Source organism: Schistocerca americana, chromosome 1 (genome assembly GCF_021461395.2).
Source record: "Schistocerca americana isolate TAMUIC-IGC-003095 chromosome 1, iqSchAmer2.1, whole genome shotgun sequence".
NCBI classification, from domain to species: domain Eukaryota; kingdom Metazoa; phylum Arthropoda; class Insecta; order Orthoptera; family Acrididae; genus Schistocerca; species Schistocerca americana.
Window position 1 is genome coordinate 1,057,753,384 of NC_060119.1, and position 21,216 is coordinate 1,057,774,599.

Genomic DNA, 21,216 nt, shown 5'->3' on the forward strand with positions numbered 1-21,216 from the left:
GACAGTCAACGGACCCACCGACAAGATAACTTCCGCTCCACCCGACCAGCACACAACAGGGAGTTCAATGGAACAACGTAGAAGGTATTGGCACCCACAACCAAGTATACATTGAGCTGTCAAAGTACACACCGTGCTGGACAGTGACAACACGATGAGGAAAATACACTGCCTGAATTTACGTAAACGGCGAGGGCACGTAACCGGACCATTAACAGCCACAAGGTAGAAGATTCCGCTGGCGCACTTCAATTCAAAATAACCAAAGACAGTTAAACTCCACCGGAGGGTGGCTACAATTTGGTTGGTTGCTTTGTGCGATTGAAGGGACCAGACTGCTACGGTCATCGGTCCCGCTAAAATTTGCCAAATTGTAAACACACGTTGTTGCTCCCGGGAATGTCCCAGCAGCCGACAACGAAATCCAAACGACACAATGTGAACAGTCGCGACTTGCTGGTAGATTACGTCAAAACTCAACTTTCGCGTCCAGGATCGGTGAGCCACGGACCTCGTAGCAATGGGAACAGCACCAGACACTCCGACCGCGCGTGGACGCCGCCAGCGGCCTCGGCCAAACCACGCGCCACAAAGACTTCCTCGCTGCTCCACGCCAACCGACCAACTCATCGCACACCATACAGCCGGAACTTAAGCGCCTGGCCAAAGGTAGTACAAAGTGCGAATATCGATACACTTCATTGCAGCCACTCGCAGACAGAGAGAGGATAACAGCATAATCGTGATAACCGCGGGAGACTAAACACACAATAGCAACCAAGGTTTAATCTAACGCATCACATGAGCCAGCCATGGCTCAAAAGTAATAACAGACCAAATTTTGACTACTGAGAATGATCAATGATTTATCGAGTGAACTTTGTACGCGTACCGATGATTACGGAACATTATAAAAACTGGCTTTTAAAACACTGCAGCTGGAAAGTCGAGAAAATTTAACCGCTGCTTTCGTATTTCACAGATACTGAGTTTTTTTATCTGAAAGTATCTGGTTACAACAGAAAACAATAACTACCGACTTCATTATTTAGATGAGATAAAGGCATTAGCCTGTTACATAATAATTCGATAAAAATCTCACAACAAAGGAACAGACTCAAGACCTACGTGCTACTTTTGTGCTGGATGACAACGTCTCATGAGGACTCCAGGTTGGTGTGGCAGGACACAACTAACCTCCCCTCCTCCCTCCATTACACAGTGTGTTACTCTAGCAAAAATGGAGACAGTAACGTTCTATCTGTGGCGAAATAGAGAATGGTACAGTGCACTGACTGTTTAATCACAAGGCACTTAACAGAGATATAATTTGTTGCTGGTGGAAAGACATGCTATTTTAGTTAGTTACATGTTCTATAGATCATTTGTCGGAATGATGTGCAACGGTTCAGTTTGCAGGTGTACATGGTTAGTGGTAACATTACTGAAGACATCGGCTGTAAGTCCTACCTAGTCACAATACTTAAAAACCAGTTTTTCTACATATACATCTACATCTACATTTATACTCCGCAAGCCACCCAACGGTGTGTGGCGGAGGGCACATTACGTGCCACTGTCATTACCTCCCTTTCCTGTTCCAGTCGCGTATGGTTCGCGGGAAGAACGACTGTCTGAAAGCCTCCGTGCGCGCTCTAATCTCTCTAATTTAGCATTCGTGATCTCCTCGGGAGGTATAAGTAGGGGGAAGCAATATATTCGATACCTCATCCAGAAACGCACCCTCTCGAAACCTGGCAAGCAAGCTACACCGCGATGCAGAGCGCCTCTCTTGCAGAGTCTGCCACTTGAGGTTGTTAAACATCTCCGTAACGCTATCACGGTTACCAAATAACCCTGTGACGAAACGCGCCGCTCTTCTTTGGATCTTCTCTATCTCCTCCGTCAACCCGATCTGGTACGGATCCCACACTGATGAGCAATACTCAAGTATTGGTCGAACGAGTGTTTTGTAAGCCACCTCCTTTGTTGATGGACTACATTTTCTAAGCACTCCCCAATGAATCTCAACCTGGTACCCACCTTACCAACAATTAATTTTATATGATCATTCCACTTCAAATCGTTCCGCACGCATACTCCCAGATATTTTACAGAAGTAACTGCTACCAGTGTTTGTTCCGCTATCATATAATCATACATTAAAGGATCCTTCTTTCTATGTATTCGCAATACATTACATTTGTCTATGTTAAGGGTCAGTTGCCACTCCCTGCACCAAGTGCCTATCCGCTGCAGATCTTCCTGCATTTCGCTACAATTTTCTAATGCTGCAACTTCTCTGTATACTACAGCATCATCCGCGAAAAGCCGCATGGGACTTCCGACACTATCTACTAGGTCATTTATATATATTGTGAAAAGCAATGGTCCCATAACACTCCCCTGTGGCACGCCAGAGGTTACTTTAACGTCCGTAGACGTCTCTCCATTGATAACAACATGCTGTGTTCTGTTTGCTAAAAACTCTTCAATCCAGCCACACAGCTGGTCTGATATTCCGTAGGCTGTTTCTATTTTTACATGCTACCTAGTTTTAAAAGGAAAGTATTCCATGAAATCTGAGGAGATGTCTAGGAGAAATGATTTTATATCAGATTTAAATCTTGCTTTGCCATCTGTCAGACATTTTATGGTATTGGGAAAATGACCAAAAATTTTTGTTGCTGCATATCAAACTACTTTCTCAGCCACTGACAGCTTTACCAAAGGGTGTTAAAGGTCATTTTTCTCTCGGTATTGTGTGTATGTACATCTCTGTTCTTCTGAAATTGTGAATGATTATTTAAGAGGAATTTCAAGAATGAAGATATTTTTTGAGATGGTGCAGGTGACCGCCAGATATTATTCTTACTTTTCGCATTTGTGAAAACAATACTTTCGTTCTAAGTGACGAGTCACCGCAGAAAATTAGACGCAGAGAAAAAGCAACTAAGGTGCTGAATTGTTATTAAAGTACCAATTGTCACAATAGCGGTAGCTATAGCCCTAACACCCTGTATATAAGGAACCAGAGTTTTGATTTCGGTGTAAAATTTCTCATAATTATATTTGTTTTACTTTTGTCTTCCACAAAATTTTATAGAATATGTGTATGCGTGGTGCGACAATAAAGTAATGACACTGACGTGAAAAAACATGTTGCTTACCGTTTTAATCAAGTTTAGTGTTGTCTCCTTCAAAGTAGTTCCCTTCTGATTGCATACACTTTTTCCAGCGCTTCTGCCATTGATGGTAACATTTCTGGAACTCATCTTCTGTAATATCCTCCAAGACCCACGTCACAGCTTTATGGACATCTTGCGTTGTTTGAAAATGGTGTCCCTTGAGCGCCATTTTGACTCTTGGAAATAGAATAAAGTCGCACGGAGCGATATCTGGTGAATAAGGTGGCTGTGGTAGTACTGAAATTTGTTTTGAGGTAAAAAATTGCTGTACTGACAGAGCAGTATGGAATGGCGCATTAATGTGATCCAGAATCCAATTACCTGTAATGTTGGCATGGACACGAAGAATTCTTTTACGAAGTCTTTCTAAATTTTTATTTGCAGTAATATTGGTTAATTGTTTGTCCAGGAGGCACCCACTCGTTATCAACAATTCCCTTGGAATCAAAGAAGCACACAAGCATGCAGTTCACGTTTGTTTGACTTTAACATGTGAGCTTTTTTTGGTCTGGGTGATCCCTTTGAGCACCATTCCGAACTTTGGCGTTTTGTCTCTGGATTGTACTGAAAAAAAACAACTTTCATCATCAGTGATAACACAGCTCAACAATTCTGGATTGATTTCCGTTTGCTCTAACAGATTGGCTGCTACACATTTACCCGTGTTTCTCGCTGCTATGGTGAGAGATTTCTGGGGACCATTTTTACACAAATCTTTCTCATTCCAAGATCTTCAGTTATTATTAGAGGAATCATTTCTCGATTGATGTTCAGTTCTTCTGGAATCATTTTCACGGATCGTACGAGTTCACGCACCCTGGCCAAGTTGACATCCGTCCGTGAGGTTGATGGTCGTCCATTTCGGTCTTCATCTTCAACATTCGTTCTGCCTTCACTAAACATTTTATGCCAACGAAAAACTTGAGCTTCTTGACATAACCTCCTCTCCAAAAGCCTTCTGGAGCTTACCATAAGTTGTCGTCGCGTTTTCACTCAATTTAACGCAAAAAGAAATGGCATACCGTTGCGCAATATTATGCGGTTCCATTTCCGTGACGAGAGATACAAACACATGTTAACTTATTACGGCACAACCCACGACTGAGCAGTTGCATGGATGTGCTGCTTGGACTAGAAGCAGCTTATAGATCAAGGTCAAAGATTTTGTGCCTACGCAAGTGTGCAGGGTTGCCACATCTTGCAAAGAAAATCAGTCTCATTACTTTATTGTCGCATCTTGTGTATATTCATGATAAGTTTAGTTGTGTATTAGATGAGTACAAGAAAACTTTTTTACTACAAAATCGTACAGCTGCATGGATAAAATTCACATACTTTTACTTACAATACTGATACCCAGCCGAGCTGGCAAAGGCAAATACTTAGCTTCCTTTGTTACGTTTACAATTGTTCATGCAAGGGAATGCCGTCCTTGGTTCACTGACTAGTCGCGTCCAGCAACTGATGTTTGTGACAGAGGCGTCGATGGCAGACTCTGTAGATTCGCCGTGCCTTCTGCTTGATCTCTACATGCGCCGACTTTAGTAGGGCTGCGGAAGGAGAGAATCTGCTCCGTTGAGGGTGTGGCCATTAGCGTATGTAGCGCCAACCGCCTGTTGGAGTTGCTATACACGGCTGACTTCGGAACAGTGCGACTGCAGCATCGGGTGTAGTCTGTTTAGCCTAAACACCGCCGAATCCGCCTAGTGTTTTCCTTTATTTCCATATAAACACATATAGCCTGCGGATTTTGTATGGTAACATTTGTGTACATATTGTAACTTCTCTAACAGACACATTTTTTGGGACTTCTTTGTCTGTGTAAATCTGCATCCTTGTACGGCGCCCGTGCTCATGTATGCGCACACTGATGAACTAAAACACTGACAACAGCCCACCGCGAGGCTGTATGCTGCCTGGTGGCGCTGAGGGTACATGGCATGTTTGTTGATGTGGAGGAGGGGACCAAACTGCGAGGTCATCAGTCCCATCGGATTAGGGAAGGACGCGGATGGAAGTCGGCCGTGACCTTTCAAAGGAACCACCCCGGCATTTGCCTGAAGCGATTTAGGGAAATCACGGAAAAACTAAATCCAGATGGCTGGAGACTAGTTTGAACCGTCGTCCTCCCGAATGTGAGCCCAATGTGCTAACCACTGCGCCACCTCGCTCGGTACACGACGTCGTAAGAGAAGTTCACTATGTGATCAAAAGTATCTGGACACCTGGTGAGGCGTGGCACGAATTCGGCGTTCCAAAACGTCCCAAAGGTGTTCTGTAGGATTCAGGTCAGGTCTGTGTGCTGGCCAGTCCATTACAGGGATGTTATTGTCGTGTAACCACTCAGCCATAGGCCGTGCATTATGAACAGGTGTCAATCGTGTTGAAAAATGCAATCGCCATCCTCGAATTGCTGTTCAATAGTGGGAAGCAAGAAGGTGCTTAAAACATCAATGTAGGACTCTGCTATGATGGTGCCAAGCAAATCAACAAGGGGTGCAAGGCCCCTCCATGAAAAACACGACCACACCATAACACCATCGCCTCCGAATTTTACTGTCGGCACTACGTACACTGGCAGATGATGTTCACCGGGCATTCGCCATACCGACACACTGCCATCGAATCGCCACATTATGTACCATGATTCGTCACTCCACACAACATTTTTTGACTGTTCAGTCTTCCATTGTTTACGCTCCTTACACCAGGTGAGGCGTCGTTTGATGTTTATCGGAGTGATGTGTTGCTTATGAGCAGCCGCTCGACCATGAAATCCAAGTTTTCTCACCTCCTGCCTACCTGTTATAGTACTTGCAGTGGATCCTGATGCAGTTTGGAATTCCTGTGTGATGGTCTCGACAGATGTCTGCCTATTAAACGTTACGACCATCCTCAACTGTCGGCGGTCTCTGTCAGTCAACAGACGAGATCGGCTTGTACGCTTTCGTGCTGTACGTGTCCCTTCACGTTTCCACTTCACTATCACATCGGAAACAATGGACATAGGGATGTTTAGGAGTGTGGAAATATCGCGTATAGATGTATGATACAAGTGACATTCAATCACCTGACCACGTTCCAAGTCCGTGAGTGCCGCGGGGCGACCCATTCTGCTCTCTCACGATGTCTAATGGTTGCTGAGGTCGCTGAGATGAAGTACCTGGCAGTAGGTGGCACCACAATCCACCTAATATGAAAAATGTGTGTTTTTGGGGACGTCCGGATACTTTTGATCACATAGTGTATATGAGCGGAGGAGAGATGAATGGCGTATCATTCTAGCCCAAATACTGAAATCCGCCGACTTAATCAACTTTGACAAAAGCGAGAATGTTGTGGGCCAGTGCCTGGGAGCGAGCATCTCGGAAACGGCGAAGCTGAACAACTGTGCGCGTGCTACTCTCGTGAGCATCTATGGAAAGTGATTGAGGAATGCTGAAACCACGAGAGGGCGACAAGAAATTGGACATCCGTACCATATCACAGAACATGGTGATCGGAGGCTTGCCCGTTCTCTTAAGCAGGATAGCCATCTGTGGCAGATCTGACAACAGAGTCCAGTGCCGGCGCAAGCACAATGTTTTGGAGCCCGCCGTTCAGTGCATAGTGTTGAACATGGCGTTCCGCAGCAGAGGACCCCTATGTGTTCCCGTGTTGTCCCAACAACATCGTCAATTATGGTTACAGATGGCGCGGGATCATCGAGATTGTCTCGCGGATCAATGGAACCGTGTCGCCTGGCTAGATAAATCCCGAAACTTCCTGGCAGATTAAAATTGTGTGCCGGATCGAGACTCGAACTCGGGACCTTTGCCTTTCTCGGGCAAGTGCTCTACCATCTGAGCTTTCCAAGCACGACTCATGCCGCGTCCTCACAGCTTTACTTCCGCCAGTACCTAGTCTCCTACTTTCCAAACTTCACAGGTTCTGGCGGAAGTAAAGCTGTGAGGACGCGGCGTAAGTCGTGCTTGGATAGCTCAGATGGTAGAGCACTTGCCGCGAAAGGCAAAGGTCCCGAGTTCGAGTCTCGGTCCGGCAGAAGGTTTTAATCTACCAGGAAGTTTCATGTCAGCGCACAATCCGCTGCGGAGTGAAAATCTCATTGTAGATAAATCCCGTTTATTGTTACGCCGTCATCGTGGCGAGCAGCTGCTCGACACATGCAGCACGCCACAGTGCAGGCCGGTGGGAGTAGTATTATGTTATGGGGGACATTCACCTGGTCTTGGTTACTTGCCATAGTAACCAAAGGCAACATGACAGACGTGGGCTACGCGAAAATTATTAGGGACCACCTGTAACCCCTTATGCTTGATGTCTTCCCCAACAGCGGTGGCATCTTGCAGCAGGATAACTGTCCCTGTGACAAGGCCAGGATTGTGCTGCAGTGTTTTGAGGAGCAGGATAGTGAAATCACGTTGATGTCACGGCCATCAAATTCTCCTTACCTGAATCCGTTGAAACGCAACTGGGACGCTATCAGGCGCCAGCTTGGCTCTGAGCACTATGGGACTGAACTGCTGAGGTCATCAGTCCCCTAGAACTTAGAACTACTTAAACCTAACTAACCTAAGGATATGACACACATCCATGCCCGAGGCAGGATTCGAACCTGCGACCGTAGCGGTCGCGCGGTTCCAGACTGAAGCGCCTTTAACCGCGTGGCCACAATGGCCGGCCAGACGCCAGCTTCGAACCCACAAACCAACCGCCCGTAAATTACGGTAAGTGTGTGACGGTGAGTAAGCATCCGCTGCCAAAAAACCTCTGGAAACCTATCAAGTACTTATCGAATCCATGGCACGCAGAATCACTGCTGAACTGGGTTCCAGAGTTGGACCAACACGCTTTTAAGTAGGTCGTCATAGAGTTTTGGCTAATCAGTGTGTGTGTGGGGGGGGGGGGGGTGTTTAGCTCTACACTGTATGTATCATGCGTTTCTTAGTCTCGTTCCTTGACCTTCAGCAAGACGACATCTCGCCCCGCCATTTATAATTTTGGAAGCTTTCCATAAAACACTGTGATAGGCTACCAGGCAGTTCTGATTCTTCCTGCAATATGTATATTCAGATTTAATGGCTTTTACAGATTATCATTGTTCTGTAGCTTTTCCTCTGTCTCTTTTGCTTTAAAATAATCAATTAGGCGGTGAAACACGCACCGAGGGAAGAAGTCACGATCCACGGGCAGTCTTAGACAGAAAATGTGATATATTGTCGACTGGTTTAGTCGAAAGCCAGCTTGATACTTCCGCATATTGTTCTCCACGAATGGTCGTAATTTTCCTGAGAATAATGGTAGACAGTACCTGTAGTTACCACATTCCATTTTGCTTCCCTTCTTGTACATAAGGCATAGTATTGCTATTCTTTTCGGAGTGTCTTATTCTTTCATATCAACTAAATCAGTTTATATACCTCTAAGTGCAAGCATTGATTAATTCACATGTTATTTTGTCCTTCCCTGGGGCTTGTTGTTTTCTGAATCCTTTGATTGAAGTCTTCTCGTCTTCTTCAGTCACTTCCAATTCTTAATCATCTTTCCTCTTCTGTTGTCTGACACTCCCTCATCTTCCTTATCTTTCCGTAACCTCGTGGCATGTCTTGTCGAACCATTCTCTTCTTTCTTCCCAACGTGTCCTCCGCTACACTCAGTACAGTGGCTTTTATTTCTTTCCACTTACTCAACGTTCTCTCTTGCTTCCAGAGTTTCTAGGGCTTGGAAAGGTTTTTGACTTCTATAGCATATTGTCTTTTAATTGTACCTTCTCGTAGTTGGCCAACATCCAAAGCAGATTCTAGTGTCTCTCTCTTCTTCATGTAGGTGAACATTATTTTAAGTCACACACAACGAGGAAGTGGTCTGACGTGCAGTCGGCTCCTCCGGTTGGTAGGTCTTCCACCAGGTACCCCTATATATTGTCTTGGGATCGAAGTAAGTTGAACTTACTCTCATGTTCTTTGAGATAGCTAAGTTGATCATCCACTGACCAATTACTAATTAATAAACTTTCGTGGTCCATGACTGGATTTATAATAAAATAAAAAGAACGCAAATAGTTTCCGTTGCTGCAGTTTCCACCACATAAGCACTGGATCATATAAACAGGGTTTGTCGTGGTTGCGTCGTACCACCTTGTGACGTAACAGTTCTGCAATTACAGTCTCACTCTATTCAGATGTGATTTCTAAAAAATACTATAAATGAAATAAAATGGTAGTAGATATTACGACAACCTGCCGGCAATTTGCATTATGGTAATTACTGCGTATTGTGTAATAGACAGAAAGTCATTGAGTAAAACAGAAGCAATATCCAGCGTTTCCCAAGGAAATATTAAAGACCCTCTATTGTTCCTGATCTGTATTAACGACATAGGAGAAAATCTTAGTAGCCGTCTTAGATTATTTGCAGATGACGCTGTCATTTACCGTCTTGTAAAGTCATCAGATAACCAAAACGAATAGCAAAATGATTTCGATAAGATATCCGTATGGTGCGAAAAGTGGCAATTGACCCTGAATAAAGAAAAGTTTGAAGTTGTTCACATGAGTACTAAAAGAAATAAACTAGATTTCGATTACGTGATAAGTCACACAAATCAGATGGGAGTAAATTCAACTAAATACTTAAGGATTACAATTACAAATAAGTTGGAAGGATCACATAGATAATGTTGTGGGCAGAGCAAACCAAAGACTTCGATTCATTGGCAGAACACTTAGAAGGTGCAACAGGTCTACTAAGAGACTGCTTACGCCACGCTATTCCGCCCTGTTATGGAGTATTGCTGTGCGGTGTGGGATCCGCATCAGCTGGGACTGACGGATGATATCGAAAAAGTACAAAGAAGGGCAGCTCGTTTTGTATTATCGCGAAATAGGGGAGATAGTGTCACGTACTTGATACATGAATTGGAGTGGCAATCATTAAAACAGAGGCGTTTTTTCGTGCGATGGGATCTTCTCATGAAATTTCGGTCACCAGTTTTCTCCTTCGATTGCTAAAACATTCTGTTGGCACCCACCTACATAGGTAGAAATGATCATCACGATAAAATAAGAGAAATCAGGACCCACACACAAAAATGTAAGTGCTCGTTTTTCTCGCGCGCCGTTCGAGAGTGGAACGGTAGAGAGACAGCTTGAAGGTTGTTCACTGAACCGTCTGCCAGGCACTTGATTGTGAATAGCAGAATAGTCACGTAGATGTAGATGTGGACAAATAATGAAACACTATACTACAACTGCGGTTCTGGAATGTGAAATCGTTACTGAAGTTCGGGTAAGGTTAATTAATTGCATCGCTTTTGAATGTTTACTCGTTGTTATAAGAACTTTCTATTAATGTTTACGCTCTGTAAATAAATTTCTTTTAACTTTTATTTACAAAATGTTTTTTTTTTTTTTATGTGGTCTAATCTGACTGCAGCTGTAAAGTTTAGTGAAAGAATCTACGACATTCAGTAATTATTACCGAGCACTGAATCCTCTAGTATTAGTATTGAAAAATATGTATTGATATATCTTCTAGGGTTGAAGAACTGCCTTCCGGAGCACGCCAGTCACGCGCTTTGTTTTACCTGCAACATGACAGTGAATGCTGAATGAGTGTGTCGCCCCTTACCTGGTGACGTTTTCTGGGAAGATTAAATTAAAGAATAATCCTACAATTATTCGTTTTTAATTGTAAATTATTATTATTCGCTTTACTTTTTCGGCGGTAACTGTTAACATCAAAATTACTACCGATTCACAACCCTGATTAATCATGTTAGTCATTTTGTCGGACGTTGACATTACTTCATATTTGTTTCAATATTTTACTTGTAATACTCAAGTCTTTCTTGCAACCTCGACATTCTATAGCAAATGTTAATTTTGTCAGTACTTTGCACGCATTCTCTCGTCATCCATTGTCGCTCTCTTCACCACTACCATCCTACCCACACTGGCTTAACGTCCGCTCCTCTGAGCGCGTCTGCTTGCGTCGTATGCTGTAATCACGTGAACAGCACGCAGGGGTCGGCAGCAACTAAAACATGTCCCTTTCATGTGATTGTCAGAAAAGTACAATACTCTTCTGGAAAATTTCTTTTCTTTACTGTGCTTTTATTATCAAAAAGCTACATGAAAGGAGAACTGTATTCGGGGGTAAATTTAGATATTAATTTATATATAAAGATTTTAATCGTGTGTGAATTATGGAAAATATGAGGTCACTCGCGAAGTTGTAAGTGTTGTACTTTGTTTAGAACTGGTCTAGTAGTTAGATTAAGCCCTGACTGGCGGAAGCTATGCTCTATTATAAGAATGTGTGTGAAGGATGTCTATGACCCAATAATAAACTTTGCAATACTGTCCCACCACAAAGCCAGCAGAAAACGTAATCACAGTAGCTCACACTTACAGAAAATCTGCGCAACGCTAAACAGATATGCACAACTTTTATAAGTGAACGTCAAACAATGTATAATTCCTGTAATTCCTCCTATAAGTGGCGCAGTATTACAGATTCTAAATGTGGTTAGCTAGTAGCTTAACACACTACCATTGGATGATTTCCCTGACTGTAATCATAATACTTTAATCTGAAAATGGTCCGTCAATGAAAACCTCTCTCCAGAGTAATTCAATAATGATATAGTCAAAAAAAGTCTGCTCAAGGTCTCCTGACCATGCTCTGCACAAATTACTGCATGAGAACATCAAAATACAGGTCATGAAAATCTGCCATAGGGCATCTCCACCCCAACTTCCCAGATGAAGTTCACCTTCCACCACCTGAGAATCATATGTGCAGAGAGCGGGAGAAACTGTATATGTCTCAAATATCTCGCTATTAGAATCGTAGTTCATTATTGAAATGATAAAAGGAACATTTGCTGTAAGTGTCGCAAAGATGGCGTCGACAAGGAATGCTTCAATAATATGCACGAAAATTAATGAAACATTGAGGAGAGCATAGATAAGTAGTCATAAAACTGAACTGACACCCTGTATAACCCTCAAAATAATGAAACAGTAGATATACACGACATCCACTGTACAATACACGTGAACATGAATCAAAATCCTAGTAATCACAGAAATGCAAGTTTTCTACAAATGTCTTCTAGTAAGGCACTAAATAACATGAACTGTAGATGACAGATGATGATCTGCTCCCAGGCTCTGCTGATTAGGGCTCAAGGTGGCTGGCGGTGGTGGTAGCCACAGCTTCCCATCAGTCTTGACTTGGCACTGCAGCTCACAACAACCAAGTCCCTCTAGACAGGACTTTCTGCTCCATAGAAGTTTGGAGGCGACTAGACGAGCAGAGGGCTGAATGCCAGAGACTTCCCCTCTCGACAGGATGGCTGCAAACTGAATACACGCCACCAGAAGGGAAGTAGCATTTATACAGCAAGAGCTCATCATTCGCCTTGGTTTTCCCATTTGGCCAACCCTCTTGGCTGCTTCAAGATTTCACAATTTCACCTTTCAGACGCTATGTCCGCCATGTCAGTAAACTGAATGGTTACGCTTGCATTTGACTTCAGCTTTCTTGCCAAACTTTGGACAATCACCAGTATAATGATATCTCTCCATCGCTATGATGTCATTTTGCTAAGTTGCTGATTGGGTGCTCAGCCTCTTCAGGGTGTCCCAGTAACTTGCATGTTTGCTGCTGCACCACATCGAGTTTTCTCACTATCATTCTGCTCTATCTCTGGTGTTGCCAAGGAAGAACTTCGAAATTTTTATGTCTTCACCAAATATACTACTCTGCTCTGGAACAGATATTATCATTTTAAATGTGAACAGCCATATGATGGTGAACTTGTCAGTTCTAAGCTGCTAATGGGGCTATTTTTAATTAATGAATAGCATGATCAACAGTGGCTATATTTTTTATTTATGGATTCTTCCGCTACTTCTTGGTAGAACAATGCCATATTTAAGGTTGAATAATAAGTGCTAAATTTTCGTTCTGCTATTCGACAGCAATGGCAAAACAGTCGTGATTATAAAATCACTTGCAATGACTGCAACAAACTAAATGTTGGTCGAACAGGCACAGCCGGCCACGTTGGCCGAGCGGTTCTAGGCGCTTCAGTCCGGAACCCCACGGCTGCTATGGTCGCAGGTTCGAATCCTGCCTGAGGCATGAATGTGTGTGATGTCCTTAGGTTAGTTAGGTTTACGTAGTTCTAAGTCTAGGGGACTGATGACCTCAGACGTTAAGTCCGATAGTGGTTAGAGCCATTTGAACCATTTGAACCGAACAGGCAGGGTTGTAACAACTTGGCTGACTGAATAGGAATAGAGCTGAAGACTATCTAAATCAGACTCCACCTCTGCCGAATATTTACTGAAGGAAGGGCACAGACACCAAGTTCACACAGAAGTATTACATATAGCCAAAAAAGGAATAAAACTAAGCGTGTTAGAAGCGCCTGAGGTAAACAATCATTTAGCTCGAAATCCCCAGCTGGTCGTAAATGATCAATCGCAGCTTAGCACATCACCACTTTTAAGCTTCACATAATGCAATCAATCAGCCATGTGCCGACAAACCGCCACAGTGACACATACTGCTACAGAAAATTAAAACAGAATAGAATTTACTATTCCTTAGCTTTCTTATCTTTCAAACTTCAGCAATATAACTTTCATTTACTGTAAGATTGTGTATTTTTTTAACCATGTACTGTGTTTAATATTGCCCAGTGCATAAAATGCAATTTATAATGTAAAATATGTTTGTTGCGCAACGTATGTTACTAGTGCTCAGTTAGACACTTCTCGACCAATGTCACGACCGCACATACTATGGATGTTGTAAGATCATCATTTCATCATCACTGACTCGCAAGTCGCCGAAGTGGCGTCAACTAAAAAGGACTTGCAATACGGCGGCCGAACTTCCCCTCATGGGGCCTCCCAGCCAACAATGCCATACGATCATTTCATTTCATTTCATTGTGTATTTTAATTATTGTGTGTAGTATTATCAAATGCCTAAAGTTTAATTTACAGTCTTAAAAAAACATGTTTGTTGTACAACATGAATGCAGAGTGCTCGGTTTAATAGTTTCTCAGGCAGTGTCAAGACGTGACAAACTTTCACACAATAACCATTTAATCAGTAATATTATGTAGTTTAATTATTTATTTTGCTTAATACTGTTTATTGTGCAAAGTGTCCTCCTGCTTAGCTGGATGGCAAAGTGCTAGCCTCCCATGTAAGCGAGCCCGGGTTCGATTCCCGACTGGGTTGAAGATTTTCTCCGCTCGTGAACTGAGTTCATCATCATTTCATCCCCATCACCGGCGCGCAAGTCGCCCAATGTGGCGTCGAATGAAATAAGACTTGCACATGGCGGCCGAACTTCCCCGGATAGGGGCCTCCCGGCCAACGATGCCATACGCTCATTTCATTTCCACTGTCCAAGTGTAATCTCAACATTGAGACAAAAGTTTGATCCACAACACTGTACGCATGTGGATAGTATCTTTGCTTATAACGTTTGGTTACCTAAGAACTAGTTTCCTATCCAGACGTTAGTCAGTTGTTTCCTGAAGATGACCCAATAAGCCGAAAGCTAGTTTGAAATAAACAAAAATCAGCAGAAAAAGGCAGTGTACTTGTTAGTCAGACTTAAAAGGTGGCTATTTTTATTTTATTGTAAGAATTAACCTGTGTGTTTCTTATAAGGGGAGGCCACGAAGTTGGGATCACGGATTTACTTCAAACTTTGTACACCTCAAGTAGGCTATTAGAACAACGTAATGTGAAAGTAGTAATGCGCACTACTCTGCAAAATCCGAGAACATCGCAAGAAAAATAGTAATCGTCTATTATGTCCATTATATAACCGTGCAAAGATGTAACCTGCGACAGTTCGTTGTGGTCATGTGTTTAGCATTCGCACCTGGCAAGAGGGTCGTAGACGAGGCGACAGTACGAAACCTGCCGCCAGTTACTTCTTACTCTATTTTTTTTCATCAGTGGTATCGTTATTTAATTTATATGACATTTGAAGGTCAATATAATGAAAAAAATCACCTGTATTTGCATGAAGTTTCAATTTATGTTTTCCATGCGTGTATGACGAGTAATATCCGACAAATAATTCCACATTACTCTTTCGGTCTGGTACACTGTGACTTAGTATACTGAAGAGCCAAAGAAACTGGTACACCTGCCTAATATCGTGTATGACCCCGTGAAGACGCAGAAGTGTCGCAACACTACGTTGCATAGGCTCGACTAATGTTTGAAATAGTGCTGGAGAGAACTGACACCATGAATCCTGCCGGGCAGTCCACAAATCGGTAAGAGTGCTAGGGGGTAGAGATCTTTTCTGAACAGCACGTTGCAAGGCATCCCAAACATGCTCAACGATGTTCATGTCTTGGGAGTTTGGTGGCCAGCGGAAGTGTTTAAACTCAGAAGAGTGTTCCTGGAGCCACTCTGTTGCAATTCTGGACGTGTGTGGTGCTGCATTGTCCTTCTGGAATGTCCGTCGGAATGCGTAATGAACATGAATGGATGCAGGTGATAAGACAGGGTGCTTTTGTACGTGTCACCTGTCAGAGTCGTATCTAGACGTATCAGGGGTCCCACATCACTCCAACTGCACACGCCCCACACCATTACAGAGCCTCCACCAGCTTGAACAGTCCCTTGTTGACATGCAGGGCCCATGGACCCATGAGGTGGTCTCCAAATTCTTACACGTCCATCCACTCGATACAATTTGAAACGAGACTCGTCCGACCAGGCAACTTGTTTCCATTCATCAATAGTCCAATGTCGGTGTTGACGTGCGCAGGCGAGGCGTAAAACTTTCTGCCATGCTGTCATCGAGGATACACGAGTGGGCCTTCGGCTCCGAAAGCCCATATCGATGACGTTTCGTTAAGTGATTCGCACGCTGACGCTTGTTGATGGCTCAGCATTGAAACCTGCAGCAATTTGCGGAAGGGTTCCACTTTGTCACGTTGGACGATTCTCTTCAGTAGTCGTTGGTCCCGTTCTTGCAGTGTCTTTTTCCGGCCGCAGCAATATCGGAGATTTGATGTTTTACCGGATTCCTGATATTCACGATACACTCCTGAAATGGTCGTGCGGGAAAATCCCCACTTCATTGTTGCCTCGGAGATGCTGTGTCCTATCGCTGGTGCGTCGACTATAACACCACGTTCAAAGTCACTTAAATCTTGATAATCTGCCACTGTAGTAGCAGTAACCGATCTAAAAACTGCGCCAGACTCTTGTTGTCTTATAAAGGCGTTACCGACCGCTGGGGCTTATTCTGCCTGTTTATATATCTCTGTATTTGAATACGCATGCCTACACCAGTTTCTTTGGCGCTTCAGAGTATATTACTGATTGTGAATAACGCCATTCGCGTCATTATTTACTGAGGTTTGACTTGGGCTTTCCAAGTCTGTTCCTCGTCCTTAATTACAAATAGTAAATAGTCAGGGAACATATGAAATTGACAACAGTTTCACAAAAAGGCATGTGGTTTTTTCATTGTATTTCCTGTCAGATGTCATATAAATTAAATAATGGGACCAATGATGGAAAGAATACAGACTGTAAAATAACTGTTTGCCGGATTCCTACCTTTTTAGCATGCGCGAAACCTAACCACGGGACCACAACGAATTCTTACAATCGATTCCTTTGCACAATTGCATAATACACTGTAACCTCCCCACCGAAATTTTAAAGAAAAGACAATACTTAATAGAAATGGGAGCCAAGTGTAACCTCTCCACAAAAATTTTAAATATAATGACAATATTAAACTTCCTGGCAGATTAAAACTGTGTGCCCGACCGAGACTCGAACTCGGGACCTTTGCCTTTCGCGGGCAAGTGCTCTACCATCTGAGCTACCGAAGCACGACTCACACCCGGTACTCACAGCTTTACTTCTGCCAGTATCTCGTCTCCCGAGGTCCCGAGTTCGAGTCTCGGTCGGGCACACAGTTTTAATCTGCCAGGAAGTTTCATATCAGCGCACACTCCGCTGCAGAGTGAAAATCTCATTCTGGATAATGACAATATTATTTAGAAATCCTAATGGACATTGCGCTAAGCGTAACCTGCCCACAATCAAATGTACTGACAATGGCAACAAAAATGTGAAATTCGCAATCTGACTCAAATATAAATTCTTCAGCAAAAAATTAAAGTCTATTCAGTGATAAGAAAATTCAATTAAACCGAAACATCGGTCTTTGGCTCTGTGTAAAACAATCAGAATTAGATTCTTACCTCAGTATAACTGGATGTCAAATTTCTGCTCTTATCTTTGCGCACGGCTTGGAGGAACTGCATTGCAAATAATAATATTCCTTTTTTCTGTGATTTTACTGAAAATTTTCTTTAAAAGAAGTGGAATGAAATGGGAAGTGCAACGAAATTTTTAGTTAAGTAAAAAATTAAAATTTTTGAAAAAATGCTTTTGAAATAAAAAAATTATTATTGGGGCACTTGTTCGAGAAAAATTACAATAAATAAATTTTTACATTATCTAATGATTATATTAATTATCAGTATACCTCATTCAGCATCTTGACCAGTGTTACGGACCGCCTACATCACACAACCGCACTGGGCTGCTACTACTGACCGACCGCTCTGCATGACGACTATTAGCGTACTGCACGTCACTGAACAGAGCTACTGCTCGCGACGACTACTGACAGAGTACTGCTCTCAACCAGACAGAGCTACAGACTCGCAACGACTACTCGACAGACTCGCAACGACTGACTGACAGACTGAGAACCGCTCGCAACACTCGCGCGGTCAAGCGCATACTCTCTGGTCACAGATGCTACAATGCCTCGCCATCGCTGCTATGTTACATACGTGTTTCATAACCCTCCACTGGGGGGGCAAAAATTTGGCAGCGATGGTGAGTCATTTGGACTTGCCAAGCGCGGCAAAATTTTTCTTTAATTAACAAAATTCTACAACTTACAGAATATTTAAATGTTGTGCACACGCACTAAGTACAAAATATATCAGACAAAGACAAAATGTGAGTACAAAACATAGTAGCAAATCAGAAAAATGTATATACAAATTATTTGACAGATAAAGTGCACAGGCACTGAAAAAAAAAATTCTTTAGCATATTCAGAACAAATAAACAGACTGGCAAAAAATATTATGTTGACAAGTGACATGAGTGCACATGCACTGCAGTTGAGAACATATCAGTAATTGATGAAATGTATGTACAATTAGTAACAAATGGCATAAGTGCATTCGCATTAAAGTATTGAATATACAGAATAGTAGAAAACATATTGAAAAATGAGATAAGTGTACAGGCACTGAAGTTCAGTAGAAAACATATTAACACCTAACAGAAGTGCACATGCACTGTAGTTCAGAAAATAAAAAAATGTATATACAATATAAAAGACAAGAGTGTACATATACTGTACTTCAGAACAAATCGAAAAATGTCTTTAGCATTTTCGCAATAAATAAACATAATGGCAAAAAAATCATGTCCAAAGTGCACATGCACTGAAAAATGTCTTTAGCATTTTCACAACAAATAAACATAATGGCAAACATCATGTCGACCAGTGACATAAGTGTACTCGCACTGGAGTTCAGCGAATCGAAAAATGTATAACCTATGAACATAAATGATGTTACCAAAAAAATTTTTTTTCTTTATGTGACAAGAATCAGGATAGGAAAGGGAAGGATTGCATCATGGTTGTAGCACTTTAGATTGCACACAGCTGCTCTGAAAGTCCATATCTTTCCACAGAAGTACAACACCAAGTGACACAACTTGAAGTTCTTTTCCCATCAGAATTTATCAGTGTAGCCAAGACACTGAACTGTCGTAGTAATGTTCCATGTTTTCATTTTGGCAGTACATTAGGTACACCAAACAGTGGGACCATAATAACGTCTTCATCGCTCACGGTGATGGACAGCATGTCGTGTCAACACCACGCTCTTACAAGGCACACCCACGTAGAATTAGTGCAAAACCAAAGATAGTGCTCCATGATCACTAGGATAAACAGGACAAATGGACATTGCAGTAATTCAGGGTAGTCAGCTTATGAGGTGAAGGACATTAAGTCACATAATATTGTCAATTACAGTAGTAGTTTGCGGCATTGATAGCCCAGTTATTGAACATTTCTGTACCATGTATGTAGTATTACAGAAAAATGTTCATTAATTGTTTTACATAGAATCAGTAATCTTCTTTTCCTAGTTACAAAGCATTATTAAATAATCGCATTCTTTTCCAGTTACAAAGCATAGTATAATTAATTAATCATTTGTCTTCCAATAGTAATAATCATTATCTTTTTCCTAACCACAAAGCATTATGAAACAATAGCATAGTTAATTAATTATGTGTCATTCCAATCTAGTAAGAGTCATTAGCCTTCTTCTAATTACAAAGCATTATTAAACAGTCACATTCATTTCCAATAACAAAGTATGGCATCGTTAATTAATCATTTGTCATTTCAATAGTAATAATCATTAGCTATTTCCTAATTACAGTTAATCAATCATTTGTCGTTAATTAATCATTTGTCTAATTACAGTTAATTAATCATTTGTCGTTAAGTAATCATTTGTCATTCCAATAGTAAGAATCATTAGTCTTCTCCTAATTACAAAGCATAATTAAACAGTAGCATAGTTAATTAATTATGTGTCATTCCAATCTAGTAAGAATCATTAGTCTTTTCCTAACTACAAAGCATTATGAAACAGTCACATTCATTTCCAATAACAAAGTATGAACATTGAAAACAAGAGCTAATTAATGGCATAATTAATAACAATTCATTAAGTGACACTAATTATTGGCACTCAGTGGCCAGCAAGTATTGAATGGAATAAAACATAGTTCATCATTCAGTATTATTCAGATCATCACGAAGTCATTATTAAAAATCAGTTAATTACAGTCATAGCATTAATAATCACAGGCATTATAAGTAGTCTCATTACAATAAATAGTGGCAGTTATTAGCTAGTGACAAAGCATTATCTTAAATATATACTTTTTTTTTTGTCTCATTAAGACGTCATTACTCAGGTGACATACTACTCAGAGCTAATCAGTATAATTCAGAATTTTCTCAAACTGGTATCACTACTTGGGACTGGTAATACATTTTTTTTTTTTTTTTTTTTTTGTTAGCAATGCATTGCGTTGGGATCGATAATTAATTGCTGAGACATAACACTATTTGTTTTTGACCTACTGCTGCAAATGAGGATAGGTAACGTCATTCGTCATGAGTCACCTGTAGCAGGGTTATGTAACAAGGCAGTATATGTGATCACATTTATAAATGATAAACACAAATGGGTAAAAAATAAAAATGCAAGTACTAGAACAGGTATAATAAGTAACAGGTTTAGTAAGTATCATGAAAAGCTTCTCCTGAAAAAATGTACAAAATGGATTATTGACCTGAAAGAAGAAACGCACACTATGCTGAAAAGTAGTGAACTTCGAATTAACAGGTAGTGAAATGTGTATAAAAAATGTGTTCCATAGCTGTCCTTTCCAAAACTTTCCGTCATCCTACTATGCAATATAACACCTGCTGTCAAAACAAACTGCAACAAATACTTAAATAACTACATAGCATAAATATAAAACTCCAACATTATCCTCATCTGTAAAGAAAAAACTTCATTATCAATCACTTCATTATCCATATTATCATAACTTCACTATTATCATCACCTGTAAAGAAAAACTTCATTATTCATAATACCATATCCTTCATCATTATTCATCAGCATTCATTATCATCTGCAAAAAATATCACTTCATTACTCATTACACAACTATTCCTTATCTCTGGCATATTTCATCACTAAAACTAAGATGTGTAGTTCTGTCTGACAGCCTGCATCAATCACCTTGTATTCTGAAAGAAAAATTAGTTAAGACTGCTATTCTACGATGAGTATAGTATATTCTTGTTAATGCTTGTTAATCCTGA